This window comes from Maylandia zebra, linkage group LG14 (assembly GCF_041146795.1).
Source record: "Maylandia zebra isolate NMK-2024a linkage group LG14, Mzebra_GT3a, whole genome shotgun sequence".
Lineage (NCBI taxonomy): Eukaryota > Metazoa > Chordata > Actinopteri > Cichliformes > Cichlidae > Maylandia > Maylandia zebra.
In genome coordinates, this window is record NC_135180.1 from 40,067,574 (window position 1) to 40,082,072 (window position 14,499).

General features: G+C 47.5%; 1 long non-coding RNA gene across 1 annotated transcript; it reads right to left on the reverse strand.

The window, feature by feature from the left end:
• Positions 1 to 7,500: 7,500 nt before the first annotated feature.
• LOC101466522 (uncharacterized) lies at positions 7,501 to 14,043 on the reverse strand. Its single transcript, XR_191796.5, has 3 exons — positions 13,576 to 14,043; positions 7,743 to 7,945; positions 7,501 to 7,656 (listed from the first exon to the last, which is right to left on the reverse strand). It is a non-coding gene; the product is annotated as an uncharacterized LOC101466522 (long non-coding RNA).
• Between the last annotated feature and the right edge of the window lie 456 nt (positions 14,044 to 14,499).

Sequence of the window (14,499 nt, forward strand, 5' to 3'; positions counted from 1 at the left end):
CCTAGAACTGAAGAAGCTTCTTCAGACAAGACAGTAACGCGTTATGCGTTACTGTAATCCGATTACTTTTTTCAAGTAACGAGTAAAGTAAGGGATTACTATTTCAAAAAAGGTAATTAGATTACCGTTACTTTCCCGTAGGAACGCTGCGTTACTGCGTTACTAAAACCGTGATTTTTTGCGAGAATGTCTCATGACAGTGACGTAAGCGAGTGCGCCGTTCGTGACAACAGCTGTGCGCAGATCAACAGTGGATCACATATCGAGTGCGGAGAGAGTATGAGCGTGCAGCGTTTAAAGCGTGGAAGTACTGACCTTACTTTGAGTTTGATTCCATAAAAAGTGACAAAAACATTAGCCGTTCAAAGAAAACTTCTTTTTACATCAAAAAAACCCCTAAACTTCTGCACAAGCACCGAGTAGCTACGATGGGAATATAAAATTCACAGAGAAACTCGCGGATTCTTCCACTGACCGCAGCACACCTGCACCAGGGTAAACCTCCGCCTGCCCCACTCCTGCTAAACAGGTGAAAATAGAGCAACAGGACCGCTGAGTCTTTGACTTTATTTATTTTCTGCTGTGTTTTACTTGCATCTATTTGAAAGACTGAGTGTAAACACAAAAAATATTTTATTTTATGAGCTGGAATGTGCAGAAAATAGGTTTAAATGTTAAACTAATTTCTTCCAGTCAGAGAATGTTGCATATAATTTAATTTTTGCTTGATGCATAAAGTTAAAAGATTAAAACTAATAAAACAAGTTTAAAAAGAGACTTTTCCATTTGATTACATTTTGTATGATGGATTATGCAGAAAAAGTAGAATTGGGATTGAAGCGATTGAAGATCTATCGTAAGGGTCCATAATCCCAGTCCACGAGGGCCGGTGTCCCTGCAGGTTTTAGTGTCCTCGAACCAATACAGCTGGTTTAAATTGATAAATTAGCTCCTCAACATGTCCTGTAGTTCTCCAGAGGCCTGGTAATGAACTAATCATGTGATTCAGGTGTGTTGACCCAGGGTGAGATCTAACACCTGCAGGGACACCGGCCCTTGTGGACTGGGATTGGGGACCCCTGATCTATCGCGTCATTACCTATTGAGGGTGTAAAGTAACTAAATAACTAATTACTTTCAAAAATAAGTAATCAGTAAAGTATTACTTTTGGGGGGGGAAGTAATCAGTAATTAGTTACTGATTACTTTTTTCAAGTAACTTGACCAACACTGGTCGTCAGCATACAGGTGATAGGAAATATGATTGTTAAAAAAAGAGAACTGAACCAAAGACAGATCCCTGAGGGCCCCACAAAGCAGAACAGCAAAACACCTCTCAGAAAAATGTGACATGAACCATTTTAAATCATCAGCAGAGGAACTCTTCTCCATTGTTTATGGGAATGTCCTAAAATCCAGGAATTTTGGAAAGATGTCATCAAATGTCTGACTGAAGTGTTTAAGGTAAAAATTCCTTTAAATGGTAAACTCTGTGTACTTGGAATATACCCAAGGGGATTTAAGCAACTGGAAAAACAAACTAAATTACTGGACTATGGACTACTTCAAGCCAGAAGAGCCATTGCACTAAGAGGATGCTCCCTCCATGGGACTCTGGAAGAAGGAAATTGCAGGCTCTAGGCCTGGAAAGACTAACATATATTGCAAAAACTGGGACTTTGTGAATATGTGGAAGCCATATATGGACATTTCAGGGAGTGGAGGTGAAGGATGTTTATGAGAAAGAAGGAAAAGAAGAAGGGAAGGAGGGGAAAATCTTGTTTATCCTTATCTGTAATTCCTTGTATTTTTGTATTACTGTGAGAACTATGCTCATTCTACATTTGAATATGATGTAGGCAGGTTTGATGTATGGATGGGTGTGTGAATGTGAGGTTGTTCAAATATTTGTTTGTATTGTACAACAGAAAATTTCAATAAAAATATGTAGAAAAAAATGAACAGCAGTAATCCCAAACAGGTCCTTGAGCCTGTTTATCATGATGCTGTGATCTACAGTATTTAAGCTGAGGTCCAACTGAACCAGAGCTGTGTTTACTCTCTAGAGTCTGCTGCCATCAAGATCTTTGACAAAATGTGGAGCCCTGACATCCTGTAACAGGAGCGTACTGGGTCAGACGTGGGAGCTGCTTAGCTCTGTAGCCCAGTCTGATGCTAGAGTACAGCTTGTCCAACGTGTTGAATCTTCTGGTAGTGCAATTTACACCTTGATGGAATTTCTGCAGCGCTATCTTCGATCCACATGATTGAAGTCCCCGCAATAATAAAACTGCATTTGGGGGGGGGGGGGGTGCTACTACAATAAATACAGTTATAAGCACAGTTTAGGAGGTGGGACTGTTGGTTCCATTATAGTATGAATAAAAATACGGTTTATAAATAAGGTGTAATGTCCATGGGTGTTGGCAGTGCAGTTATGCTCCGATCAGGGTGGAGGTAGGGGATGTTTGACAGCCTGTGGGTAAAAACTTCTGTTGAGTCTGTTTGTCTTCGTCCTGATGGACCTGTAACGTTTACCAGAGGGAAGGGGGGGAGTGAGTGTCCAGGGTGTGAGGGGTCCTTGATGATGATGCTGGCTTTCTGCTGAAGTCTGCCAGTATAAATGTCTCTGAGGGGGGTCAGTGAGGTGCCGATTGCCCGCTCTGCTGCCCTCACCACCCGCTGCAGTTTCCTCTTGCCCTCCATGGTGCAGCAGTTGAACCAGAGTGTGCAGCAGGAGGTCAGAAATCTCTCGATGGTGGAGCGGTTGTGGTTAATTAGCAGTCTCTGGGGTAACTGGGCCTGACGTAGTTTCCTGAGGAAGTACAGCCATTGTTGTGCTTTCCCTACCTGGTGGGAGATGTTTGTGGACCAGGTGAGGCTGGCCGAGATGTGGGCTCCGAGGAACTTAAAGCTCTCCACCCTTTCTACCTCCTCCATCAATGTAGAGGGTGGAGTGCTCAGTCGATTACCATCTCCTTGGTCTCGGCTGTGTTCAGATGCAGGTTGTTGTCGTCATCGCTTCAGATGCTGAACCTCCTCTCTGTAGCTGAATCATCGCTGTTGTCGATCAGTCCTATGATGGTGGTGTCAGCAAATTTTATAATGGTGTTACTGGTGTGGATTGGTGAACAGTTATGGGAGAAAAGTGAGTATAAGAGGGGACTGAGGACACACCCCTGTGGGACACCTACATTCAGGATGAGGGTGGAGGAGGTGTGCTCTCCCATCCTGATGTTCTGGGGTCACGCAGGAAGTCCAGTATCCAGCTGCACAGTGAGCTGCTGAGTCATGAGTTGCTTATTAACCAGTTTGTGGGGTTGGACTGTGTTGAAGGCAGAGCTGGTCCACAAACAGCATTCTCACACAGGTGTTGCTACTGTCCAGGTGAGGGCTGTGTGAAGAGCTGTTATTATGGCGTCCTCTGTCGACCTGTTTGCCCAGTATGTAAACTGGTGTGGATCGAGGTCTGCAGGGATGGCAGCTTTAATGTGCGACATGATGAGCTGTTCAAAACATTTGGTAATTATGGGTGTTCAAGCAACTGGATGATAGTCATTCAAGCAGCTCACTTTGCTCTTCTTGGGCACTGGAACGATGGTGGCTGACTTAAGGCAGGATGGTACTACCGACTGTAGCAGTGAGTGTCTTGATCCCCTGCCACAGGTTTCTGGAGTTGTTTGTGTTCCTTGCTGTTTGTATTTGCGCTCGGCTTCTTTTATGCCTTTAAGCAGAGAGTGGCGTGCCTCTTTGTAGACTTGCTGGTCTCCTGATCTGAAGGCGCTGTCACGTGCTCTTAGTAGGGCTCTCACCACACTGTTGAGCCATGGCTTCTGTTTCGGGAACACTGTAACAGTCTTTGTTGTTGTTATACTCTCACTACAGAAGTTGATGTATGAGAGTACGGCAGATGTGTGGCCCTCCAAGTCTTCTGCAAATACACTCCAATTCGTGTTATCAAAACAGTCCCGTAGGGCTGTGGTGGCTTCCACGGTCCACACTCGTACTGTTTTTTCAGATGGTTTTTGCCTTTGAATTAGAGGTCTATAAGCAGGGATCAGGGACAGAGAGAGATGGTCAGAGAGTCCGAGATGAGGCGGGGAGGGCTTTGTAAGCATCTGGGATGTTGGTGCAGACTTGGTCCAGTGTGTTGTTTTCCCTCGTTGGAAAGCTCACGTTTTTAAAAAAAATCCAGGCGGGACAGATTTCAGGTTTGCATGGTTAAAATCTCCAGCCACGATCACAGCGCAGTCCGGGTGTGTTGTTAGCTGTTTATTAATGGAGCACTGGAGTAGCTCCATGGCTGACTTAGCATTAGCTTGCAGCGGCACATAAACTGCTATTATTGTGATCGCTGTGAGCTCGCTCGGCAAGTAGAAGGGTCTACACTGAACCATCATGTACTCTGTGTCCGGACAGCAGTGGACGACTTTAACTGTGTTGTTGGTGCACCAGTTATTGTTCACAAACACTAGCAGACCTCCTCCGGACTCTTTGTTCCTGTCCGCTCTGAATGTAGCGTGGCCCGCTAGCTCAATGATCATAACAGAATAATCCAAACAGTGTAAGGTGATCCGCAGTCGTAGCTCATCCATCTTGTTATTTAGTGACTGTGAGTTGGTGAGGAAGAGACTCGGAATAGCCGGTCTGTGTGGGTTAGCACATAGCCTAGCACTCAGCCCTGCTCTCTTCTGTTTCCTGTGCCTCCGTCGCCTACGCCACTTCAGCGGTGGTATGGTGGAATTAGAGTCCGTGTCCCTCCGGATCTCAGGGGGAATTGAGTCCCAGTCATTGTCAGCAAAGGTTAGCATAGTTAGCATTAGCAGTTGGTGGAAGGTAAACAACAGTGTACTCCCTTGGTACGTAAAAGGGTCTGCAATTCATTTACTCCAGGTCAGGGAAGCAATGGCTGTCCACAGTAACTGTGTCTGTACAGCAGTTATTGTTGATCTACACACACCCCACCTACTCTTCTCTAACCACGGTCCTGATTTAGCACCATGTTGTTAAGTCCGTTAGCTTGATGGCTGAATTCGGGATGAATGGATGAAGTCAGGATTCTGTGATCATAAGTACACAGCTATCCCTAATGGTGCAATCTGTCACAACCTGGAGCCTTAGTTCGTCCATTTTGTTGAAGAGGGATCTGGCATTGCTGATGAAAAGACCGGGAAGCGCTGGTTTATGAGGTTGTCTCTGTAATTCCAGCTCTGCAACCTCACTTCTGCTTCCTTTCCTTGCACCACCTTGTGCTCTGAGCTGAAGGAGCACCTGCAATGCTGGAGGACGTGTAAGTGTTATCCATCTTAGTTCTCCTTTAAAAGCACTTTGAATTATTTTTACTGGGTTTTATTTAGCGTGACTTCAGATGCATCGATGCTAAATGAAGAATTCTGCTCCTGCAGCTCTGCTGCACTCCACATTATGCACTCCACACTGTATATAAATGCCACTTGTTTTGCACATATTCAACTCTGTATATTTTATATATTTTATTATTATTATTATTATTTTTTTTTTTTTTACTATTTAATTTGTAAAAATGTGTATACACACACACACACACACACACACACACGTAGGAAAATATTTAGTATACACATCCAGAAATGCATACACTATTATATATTGTACATATATTTATTAGTTTCAGGTTGGCCATTCTTGTATTTTGCTCGTTTGTGTTGTTGTGTTTGCACATCTCTGTTGCTTGTGGGGCTCGCACACAAGAATTTCACTCGCATGTGCTGTGCCAGTGTGCCTGCACATGTGATGTGACAATAAAAGTGATTTGATTTGATTTGCTTTGCTGGAGTGACTGCAGGCTTCCTGAAGGAAGTTCAACCAAATGCCCAATGAGTACAGAAAATGAGCCAGGTGCCAACAGGTGGGCTTCCTGTTCAGGTGCACCCGAGGGCTCATCGTCTCCCATCTTTGAGTATAATAACTATGAATGGAGATCTCCACCCCACATAGCAGAAACTGAACTGTTGTTTTCATACTTTTTAAACAAACCTGAGGAAACACCCTCACAGCTTACAGCCTCTCAGGTAACACCTGCTGGGTATCCCATCATGTCTCAGTGTTTCTGGCCCACTGCCCGGGGCCCACGGCTTCCTGGCTCGAGTCCAGCTGGCTCGGAGGCCCGGCGCATTGGGAACCTGACGGCACGTCACTCAGAGAGACGGAGGAGAAGACAGACTTTCAGCCGGAGCTGAAGGATGACGATTTAATTACACTTCTGTCCATTCATCTGTCCATCCACACACACACACACACACACAGTCAGAAACACACACACACACTCGTCAGCAGGTTCCCACACCTCACAAACAGCCCCTCCATCTTGTTCTTTTCTTGTATTTTTTCGGGTCGATGAAAAGAAACGATTCTGTTTTTACAGGCTGCTGGTTGCCGTGGTGACCGGGAGCGACCAAAAAATGTCCTGCAGGTCAAACTAGACGCCTCGACCATCAGCAGAGATGAGAAACCAGGTTGCTCAGTTTAACTGAAGCTCCAGTTTTATGACTGAAGATTATCACCTCTGCAAAAACTCTGTGTGTGTGTGTGTGTGTGTGTGTGTGTGTGTCGCGAAGTAGAGCAGCTTCAGGTTTGTGTTGTCTTTAGTGTCACAGCCTCAGTGTGAGCTGCTGTTAGACTGAACCTGAGATGTCCAGCAGGGGCAGCAGTGAGTCCGTCTCCATAGACTTCCATGTTAAAGGTTCACAGCACAAACATGTTTACAGCCTGAAACACAGACAGTCATAACACGCCCCACAGGTGTTATGAAGGCGGGGGAAATGTTTATATAACTCACCTCTTTGCATTTTTAGGGGTGTGGCCTCTTTGACTGACAGGTAGATGGTATCTGCAGTGTGGACCTCTGGACCAACCCAGTATTACAGCAAAGCGTGTACACGCTAACCTGTGTTTACATGTAAAAGTTTTAATGTCTGTTTGAATGTTTCATGTCATAATTTCCATGTTGGCTTGAAATGTCTCCCTCTGCTGGCTCTGCAGCTTACTGCACATTTGGAGGGTCACAGCATGAAATGGACACTGTGGACTGCGTGTCTGTTACACGCTTTGCTGTGATATCAGGACTGGATGTGTTTGTGCTGTTTTTAATGACATCATGTGACCAACAATATGGCTGCTGTGAGGTTACTGTACAGAGCGTCCACAAAGGCGGAGCTCCAGTTTTAGTGAAATTCAAGGATTTTGATTGGATGTTACTAATGCGCAGGTATCTGTGGTACCAAGCGTCAGCTGATGACTCCATCCTGTCATTTCTGATTGGATCAAAGCAGCCTGGAGTCCATCTTTTATTTACAGTCTACTGTGAGTAAGCACGCGTCACGCCGCTTTCACTGGTCCAGCACCAGTCAGCACTGGTGGCTGAAACAGGCTGCAATGTCAAATCAAAGGAGTCTAATCAGCATGATGACATCGTCAGCGTGATGGGCGGGTTCACGTAAACAGACTGAGACACTCGGAAAGTTTATTTTCACTCTGCTTTACTGAGGAAGATGGAAATGCTCTGACAGCGATCACAAACAGGAAGTGCACACATCAGCCTCAAACATCCAGCTGTGGCGTGATCGCCGAAGGTCAGCGACGCCTCCAAGACTGTCACACCTGAACGAGCCACAAAACCTGAGGAGGAGGAAGAGGAGGAGTTAATCAGCAGCAGATGATGAAGAGTGAAATTCAGCGTGTATGTGACGATTTCCTGTTCTCACCTGAAACTTGATGAAGGTCACAGGAAGTGTGCAGACCTCCTCATGTCCAGCAGCCTGGTGCTTGGCGCCCCCTGCAGGAAGTTCTGTCAGCGCTGTATTTTCTTTAGGTTTTGATTTTCTTGTCCAACGCTACAAAAATCAAAACCTAAAAAAACCACAGAGCCGCAGCAGCAGCACAGCGGCACCATGGGACACGCCCCTTCCTGTTTAGGAAAAAACAAACAAACCACACACTGGAGCTGTGTCCCAAAACGTTGGCTGCATCCTTCGGAGGCCGCATTTGAAGGCTGATTACGTCACAGCCAGGCGATAAAGGCTGTCCCAATTCGTCGACTCCTTCAAATGCGGCCGACAGATACGCCCTTTATTTCCCCGAATTTGAAGGATGGGTCGGGTGCGTCCTTCGTGGCCCACCATATCCCAGAATTCATAGCGCAGCTCAGCCAATTCCAGTTTCCAACAATGACAATTTACATATTTTCGCGTGAATGCAGCTGTGTAACCTTCAAATATCTGCTCGGTTTATCAAGATATCACATATTTGCAAAAGTGCTCCGACGTTTTCAGAGACGTCTGCTACCCACCAGCTCGATAGCTGACTGGTAGGGGTGCAACAATACACAAAATTCACGGTTCGATATTTTTTCGATACAAAAAATGTTCATACCTTTTTAATTTGACATTTATTAAAATTATAAATATATATTTTAACTCAAAAGTACAGTTTGATGGAGGAATCACTCATCTTTGGAAAAGAGAGTTTATTACAGAGAAATGGCTCTTTCAAAATAAAAGCTATACTATACGCTTCTTCTGGGCTATATTCTCAGCAGCATATTAAACATATCAGGTCCCCATAAGGAGAATCACGTGCTAACAGCTGTCTAAATGACTCGGCTAAAGTTTGTAGCATGCTTGTTGTTTTTGTCTGCTTCCACTTGTCTTTGCACTAGGATGATGTCGGAGTAAATGTGCAGTCATATTCGTTGTGTTCCCACTAGTGCTGTCAGCGTTAATCTGAAATGACGTTAAAGCCACAACACGGCAAATCTCCGTTAATGAGCTACCGCGGATCGCCCCGTGCGTGGGGCTAGACGACCAACACGTTAACGAGCTAACTGCACTAACGCACTAGTTCCCACCCATGTAATTGAGCATTGTGTGGCACATCCAACATACTGTTTTACTTTAGTCCATGACGCGCTTACCTTCAGGGTCATACGTCACATGAAAACCAAAATCTGAATAAATTTGCCATGTTGCAATGAGCTTCGCTTCTGTGCTTGTGCTGCGCTCAGTGGATCTGCACTCGACAGTGCAGCCTAGGCGGAGTAGTCGAATGCAGATCCACTGAGCGCTCAAGACAGACAGCATAGTCAGAAGAAAAGTTGATAAAATAAAATAAAAAATTTTTTTAAATTTGTATTGTTCGATACATATGCGTACCAAACCGAAAGCACTGTATCGAACTGTTCAATATCCATACGAGTATCGTTGCACCCCTACTAGCCGGGGTTCAATGGTCACTCGAGCTGGCGAGGGCAGCGGATCCCCGCTGTCTTTCGCTACTCAGGTTAAACGTGATATTTAAGTCACTCGGATAACTTAAATCGTAAAAGTAAATCGGTTTGGCTGAGATCAAAGTTATTAGATTAGATTAAATAAAACTTTATTAATCCATCGGGTGGGTTCCTCCAGGATTTTCACACAGCTGAATAAACGTCAAACAGAAAACTGATTAAACAGAAGTGTGAGACGGTCGAGAGTTTACTCCAGTGTCCTGTTATATTTAGATAGCACGGAGCAGACGGCCAAGTTCATTAAACCCCACCCAGACAGCGATGACGCAAATCTGAAGGCTGGACCGTCCAATTTCACAACCTCGCTCTTCCGGCCTTCTCGGTCTTCAAAGGACCCGGCCCACGTAGACCGCAAAGGCCGGGTCCTCAGGAGGACGCAGCCTACGCTTTGGGACACAGCTTGGGTCACAGAAACACTGCTGAGGTAATACCTGAAATCACACTTTACCCTCCCCCGCAGCCACACCTCCAAACACGTCGGTCAGCGCCGCAGTTTTCGGTCACGCCCTCCCTTAAAGAGGAAATGTCCTCCAGCCCCGATCTGCCATGATTCCTGACGGCATCCGTGCAGCGATGCAGGAATGTGGTCAGAGCTCGCGACCACTCGCTCGATGTCAGAAACACTCAGTAATAAAAGGTCAGAGCAGCGTGCCAAAAACTCAGTGTCTCCACAGGTCACGTCTCCACAGACGTGACCTGTGGAGCTGAGCGGCGGGTTTTACCGCACGGTCGCCGGGTTGGCGTCGCTACGTCAGTCCTCAGGTGGTTGAACAGGACAGGTGAGCACTCTGGGGTTCCTGTTCCTGTCACCTGCACCTGACTGTATCCAGATATCAAACATGGCCGACACCGCGATGATCGTTACAGACCCTGATGCACACGCACAGTTGAGCCAACATCGTAAAAAAAGCTCTCCGTCATCTGAGACTGCCTCCTCAGCCTGAACACGAGGTGATCGGGGTCGTCCGGGTCAGAGTGCGCTACGTGTTTGATCCACTAACGTCCACGCCGCTGCCGCTCCAGCTGTTCGAACGCTGCGCTCAGACGTCTCCATTATACCCGAGGTCCTGACGGGCCTGTCGGAGCAGACGCTGTGCATCGGCTGGAGGTTGGACCAGCGAGCTCACCTGTGAGCCCGGCGTCACTCACTGAGCTTTCCATCAGCGCCGCAGCCCTGCTGCTGTTGCCTAGCAACAGGCTCCCTCTGCATGTCTGCAGGACCGAAGGAAGCTGCAGAGCGTCACGTTCAGCACGCAGCTCTGCAACGGCGGTGGGAGAGCACCTGCCTCAGGGCTCCATCGCATTTTTTAATCACTAGGGTTTGAGAGTAACGAAATTTCTATTCTCTGTATGTCCTGTACATGTGGCAGAATTGACAAATAAAGTTGACTTGACTTGATCACCATCGAACAGCACAGCACACCGTGTGACTCCACACTGCCTCTGATTGGTCCAGGAGAGTCGTGGTGCAACCGTGAGATCAGAGTTTAAATCTAAACGATCAGCTTCACATCGAAGCAGCCCCGCCTCCTGACGCAGACTCAGCATCCAAAAAGAGAGTGAAGCGAGGCTGCGGTAACCACGGGAAACAGCCGACGGTACAACGAGCTTCCTCCACTCACCGTCATCAGACAGATGGCTGGATTCGAGATTAAATGGAAAGCTGAACCTCGGAATGCTTCAGTGACAGCGCTGCAGAGGGCAATCACAGGAAGCAGCGTTTGGTGCAGCGTCTCACCTTTGACCCCAGCTGACCGTCACAGATTAGGTTCATTCTGCATTTACAGCTACTGACGAGCTGTCACATGACCAGGTGTTCCTGGTTTCAGTTCTGGGCCGGATCGATCAGTAATCAATCAACATTAATGAATCTGTATGGATGACCTCAGCGGGCTCGCTGCGTTACATCCTGTATGGGTGTGGAAACACTCCAACATCTTTACCATGGAAACACGTTTCCATGGTTACTGCTGGAGGATGAACAGTGAGGGCCGTTTAAGACTTTTCTACTCTGGGATCTATATGACATCATAAGCACCATACAGATGCCTGTGAGGGTCAGCCAATCAGAAGCCAGCTGTCTAAAAGGGGAGGGGCTACAGTAACTTCGGAGTATGACTTCGAGCCCTGAATCATGCTAGGTTGCCCTGAGTAAAAGATTCTGAGCATGCTGTCATGGTGACAAGCTCTGGAGATCAACACCTCCCCCGCAATCGTGGATGAGGAGCTGACACCGTCAGTCAGAGCCAATCATAACGGAGAGTTGCAGCTGCACAGACAAGAACAGGGCGCAAGTTATTACAGGCAGCGCCTGGGAAACACTTCACATAGCAGAGGGCACTGTTCCCGACTCGGAAAACTCCATTCCTCCTGGTCGTTGAGCTATCGATCCCGCTTATCGGTTCTTGCACTCGTGCTATGATCAGCTGATTTTAGTTGGCGTGTCGGAGGAGGAAAACGGCGGTGCAGTCTCCAGCGTGGATATGCACGTCACTTTTATTTTATTGCACAAAAGGGCGAGATACAAACTGCAGTCTGCTGCTAACACAACTTCACTCTTTACAAGCAACTGCACAGACAGCATGTTAATGCTGAGCTAGCCAAGAACCCAGAGTGCACCAGGTAACAAACAGATGAGCCGTCAGGCTGCAGCCTCCTCTACCTGTTCAGAATCACCGTGGCGACCGCTTTTTGTGCTGGTTTTCATTTTTGCGTTGTACCAAGACAGGGGTGAGCAACTCCAGGCCTCGAGGGCCGGTGTCCACGATCCAACACAGCTGATTCAAATGGCTAAATGACCTCCTCAACCTGTCTTGTAGTTCTCCAGGGGCCGGGTAATTAACTAATCATTTGATTCAGGTGTGATATCTAAAACCTGCAGGACACCGGCACTCGAGGCCTGGAGTTGCCCACCCCTGTACTAAGAAAAAGACCTGAGAGAGGTGCGTGCTGCTATGTGGGGCTGTAGCCTCATGGTTATATCGTTAGATGGTGATTATAAGCGCTTCAGATCATTTTACAGAGGAACATGAAAGTAACGAATAGTAGAACGAAGTGTTCTGTGTAATATGTTACCGAGTACAAAGAAGAAGGAAACCTCAGCACGCTCAAACATGCGACCCACAGCGTGTGATTCATTTACATGACTGTAATGTCTTAGTGATGCTGGTGAAAAACAATCCATAAGAGAATCAATACTGGAATCGCTAAATTCCTATCAGTTCCCATCCCTGGCCAGCTGATGACATAATGTTAAACTGCAACATGAAATGTGGACCTCGGCATCCATGCACAGAAACATCGCTCAGCTGGAAATGAATCCGCAGTAATCCTTATGACAGGCAGGCAGCTGAACACTCTGAAATCTGACTGTCAGAGCAGCACCTGAACAGAGCGTCGTAAATAAAGCAGAGTCCATCATTATTTTAATTTCACAGCTGTCAGTTTACCTTCTTATAAATATACATCATCTTTTCTAAAGAAAGCTCGTTTGTATAAATATGAAGATGCATTTGTGGTTTCCCTGTAAACGTCAAGCTACACCACTCCGTGCGGATGCTTCAGATTATAAAGATGAAGCGTTTAAATGCTGGCGGACATGTTCTCCCCTTTTATTGTTTCATATGACATATTTATTTTAATCGTAGACACGAAAAGGCGTTTTGATATTCACATATGTGCACACAACAAGAACATCTCCACACTGAAGGTTAAAATGTACGCTGACAGCCTGCAGTTACCCGCTGATAAACCTTAAAAGGGGCGCACTCCGAACTCCATTGAAGAAATCTCCGTTTTAACGTTGGTGTTAAATTTCCCGGGATGGCGAAGGAAACCCTTCAGATCGTTTAGCGGCCGGTAACGGCAGGCTGTGCCGCTGTTTTCGGCAGCCTCGTGTGTCCCCCCAGTTATTTGTACCTGGACGGGAGGACTGATGTTTCTACCCAGTCACGTAGGTTTCGGCGCCGCTCACGAGAATGGTATTTATCGACGACAGCGACACATAAAAACGCTAAAAAGGTTCGTTTGTCTTACACGAAGCTTCCTTATGGGTGAGCCGAATTGAAGGGCGGCTCCTCGGCTCTCACTGTGGACAGTACACCGCAGCTCAGGCGGGAAAGACGGGAGCGGTCAGCGCCAGGAGCGAAAACCGGGATTTCTGACGGCTGCTTCGGAGCTAGCCGTTAGCAGCTGCTGCTAGCGCTGCCGCAGCGGTCAGCCACCGCTGCTGCAGTGCGGACGGACGGACTCACGGGCAGAGCGCGGACCGCTGCCGGTGTTCCCCGGCCCCGCGGACAGGCCGCTGGCTCCCGGCGAGGATTCCTCCTGGACCGCGAGCCTCACCGTCGATCCATCGGGGCGTCAGGACCGGACCCTCCGTCTTCACCGTTCGGTGCCAAGATGTCTGCGCCGCGGCGGAGCTCCGCGTAAGCTGACGGAGCCCCGCCGGCCGCGTCCCACTCAGAGCACCGCCTTCCTCCCCCGGGACACTCCCTGCCCTGCGGGACCCCAGCGGCTCCCTGTGCCAGCGGCCCGGGGCCTGGTGTCGGTGTGGTTCGAACACCGGCGCGTCCCGGACCCCGCCGTGCCCGCTCCCGGAGCCCGAGGCGGCAGCTGAACGGTTTGGGACGCGTCCCAGCAGAAAAGAGCGAACCGTGAACGCGAGCCAGTGACGTCACCGTCCGGGCCCAGACATCAGGGGTCCCCAAAGACCAAGGTTAGGCTTCAGGGTGACCGTGGGAGAACGTGTTCACCAGAGGCGGAGCCAGACATTTGAAACACCCGGGGCTTAGCCCTAAAGGGTAGTATGTATGTGGGATTTTTTTTTTTTTTTTTTTGGGGGGGGGGGGGGGTTTAGCAATGACTGAAAGATTAATTGGCTCTGTTTTGAGTTTTGTTAAAAAAAATGACTTCATATAGGGAAAAATATATATCACATGTGCAGGACACCTTAAACTAGTTTTTTAATTAAGCAGCGAGGCAGAACAAAGTCAGGGCTGTATCAAGACACAGGGACTAAACCCCAATTCAACCAGACCCAGAACTGATCCGGAATTAATAATGATAATGAATTGGATTTATATAGCGCTTTTCAAGGCACCCAAAGCGCTTTACAATGCCACTATTCAGTCACACACTGGTGGAGGCAGCTACAGTTGTAACCACAGCTGCCCTGG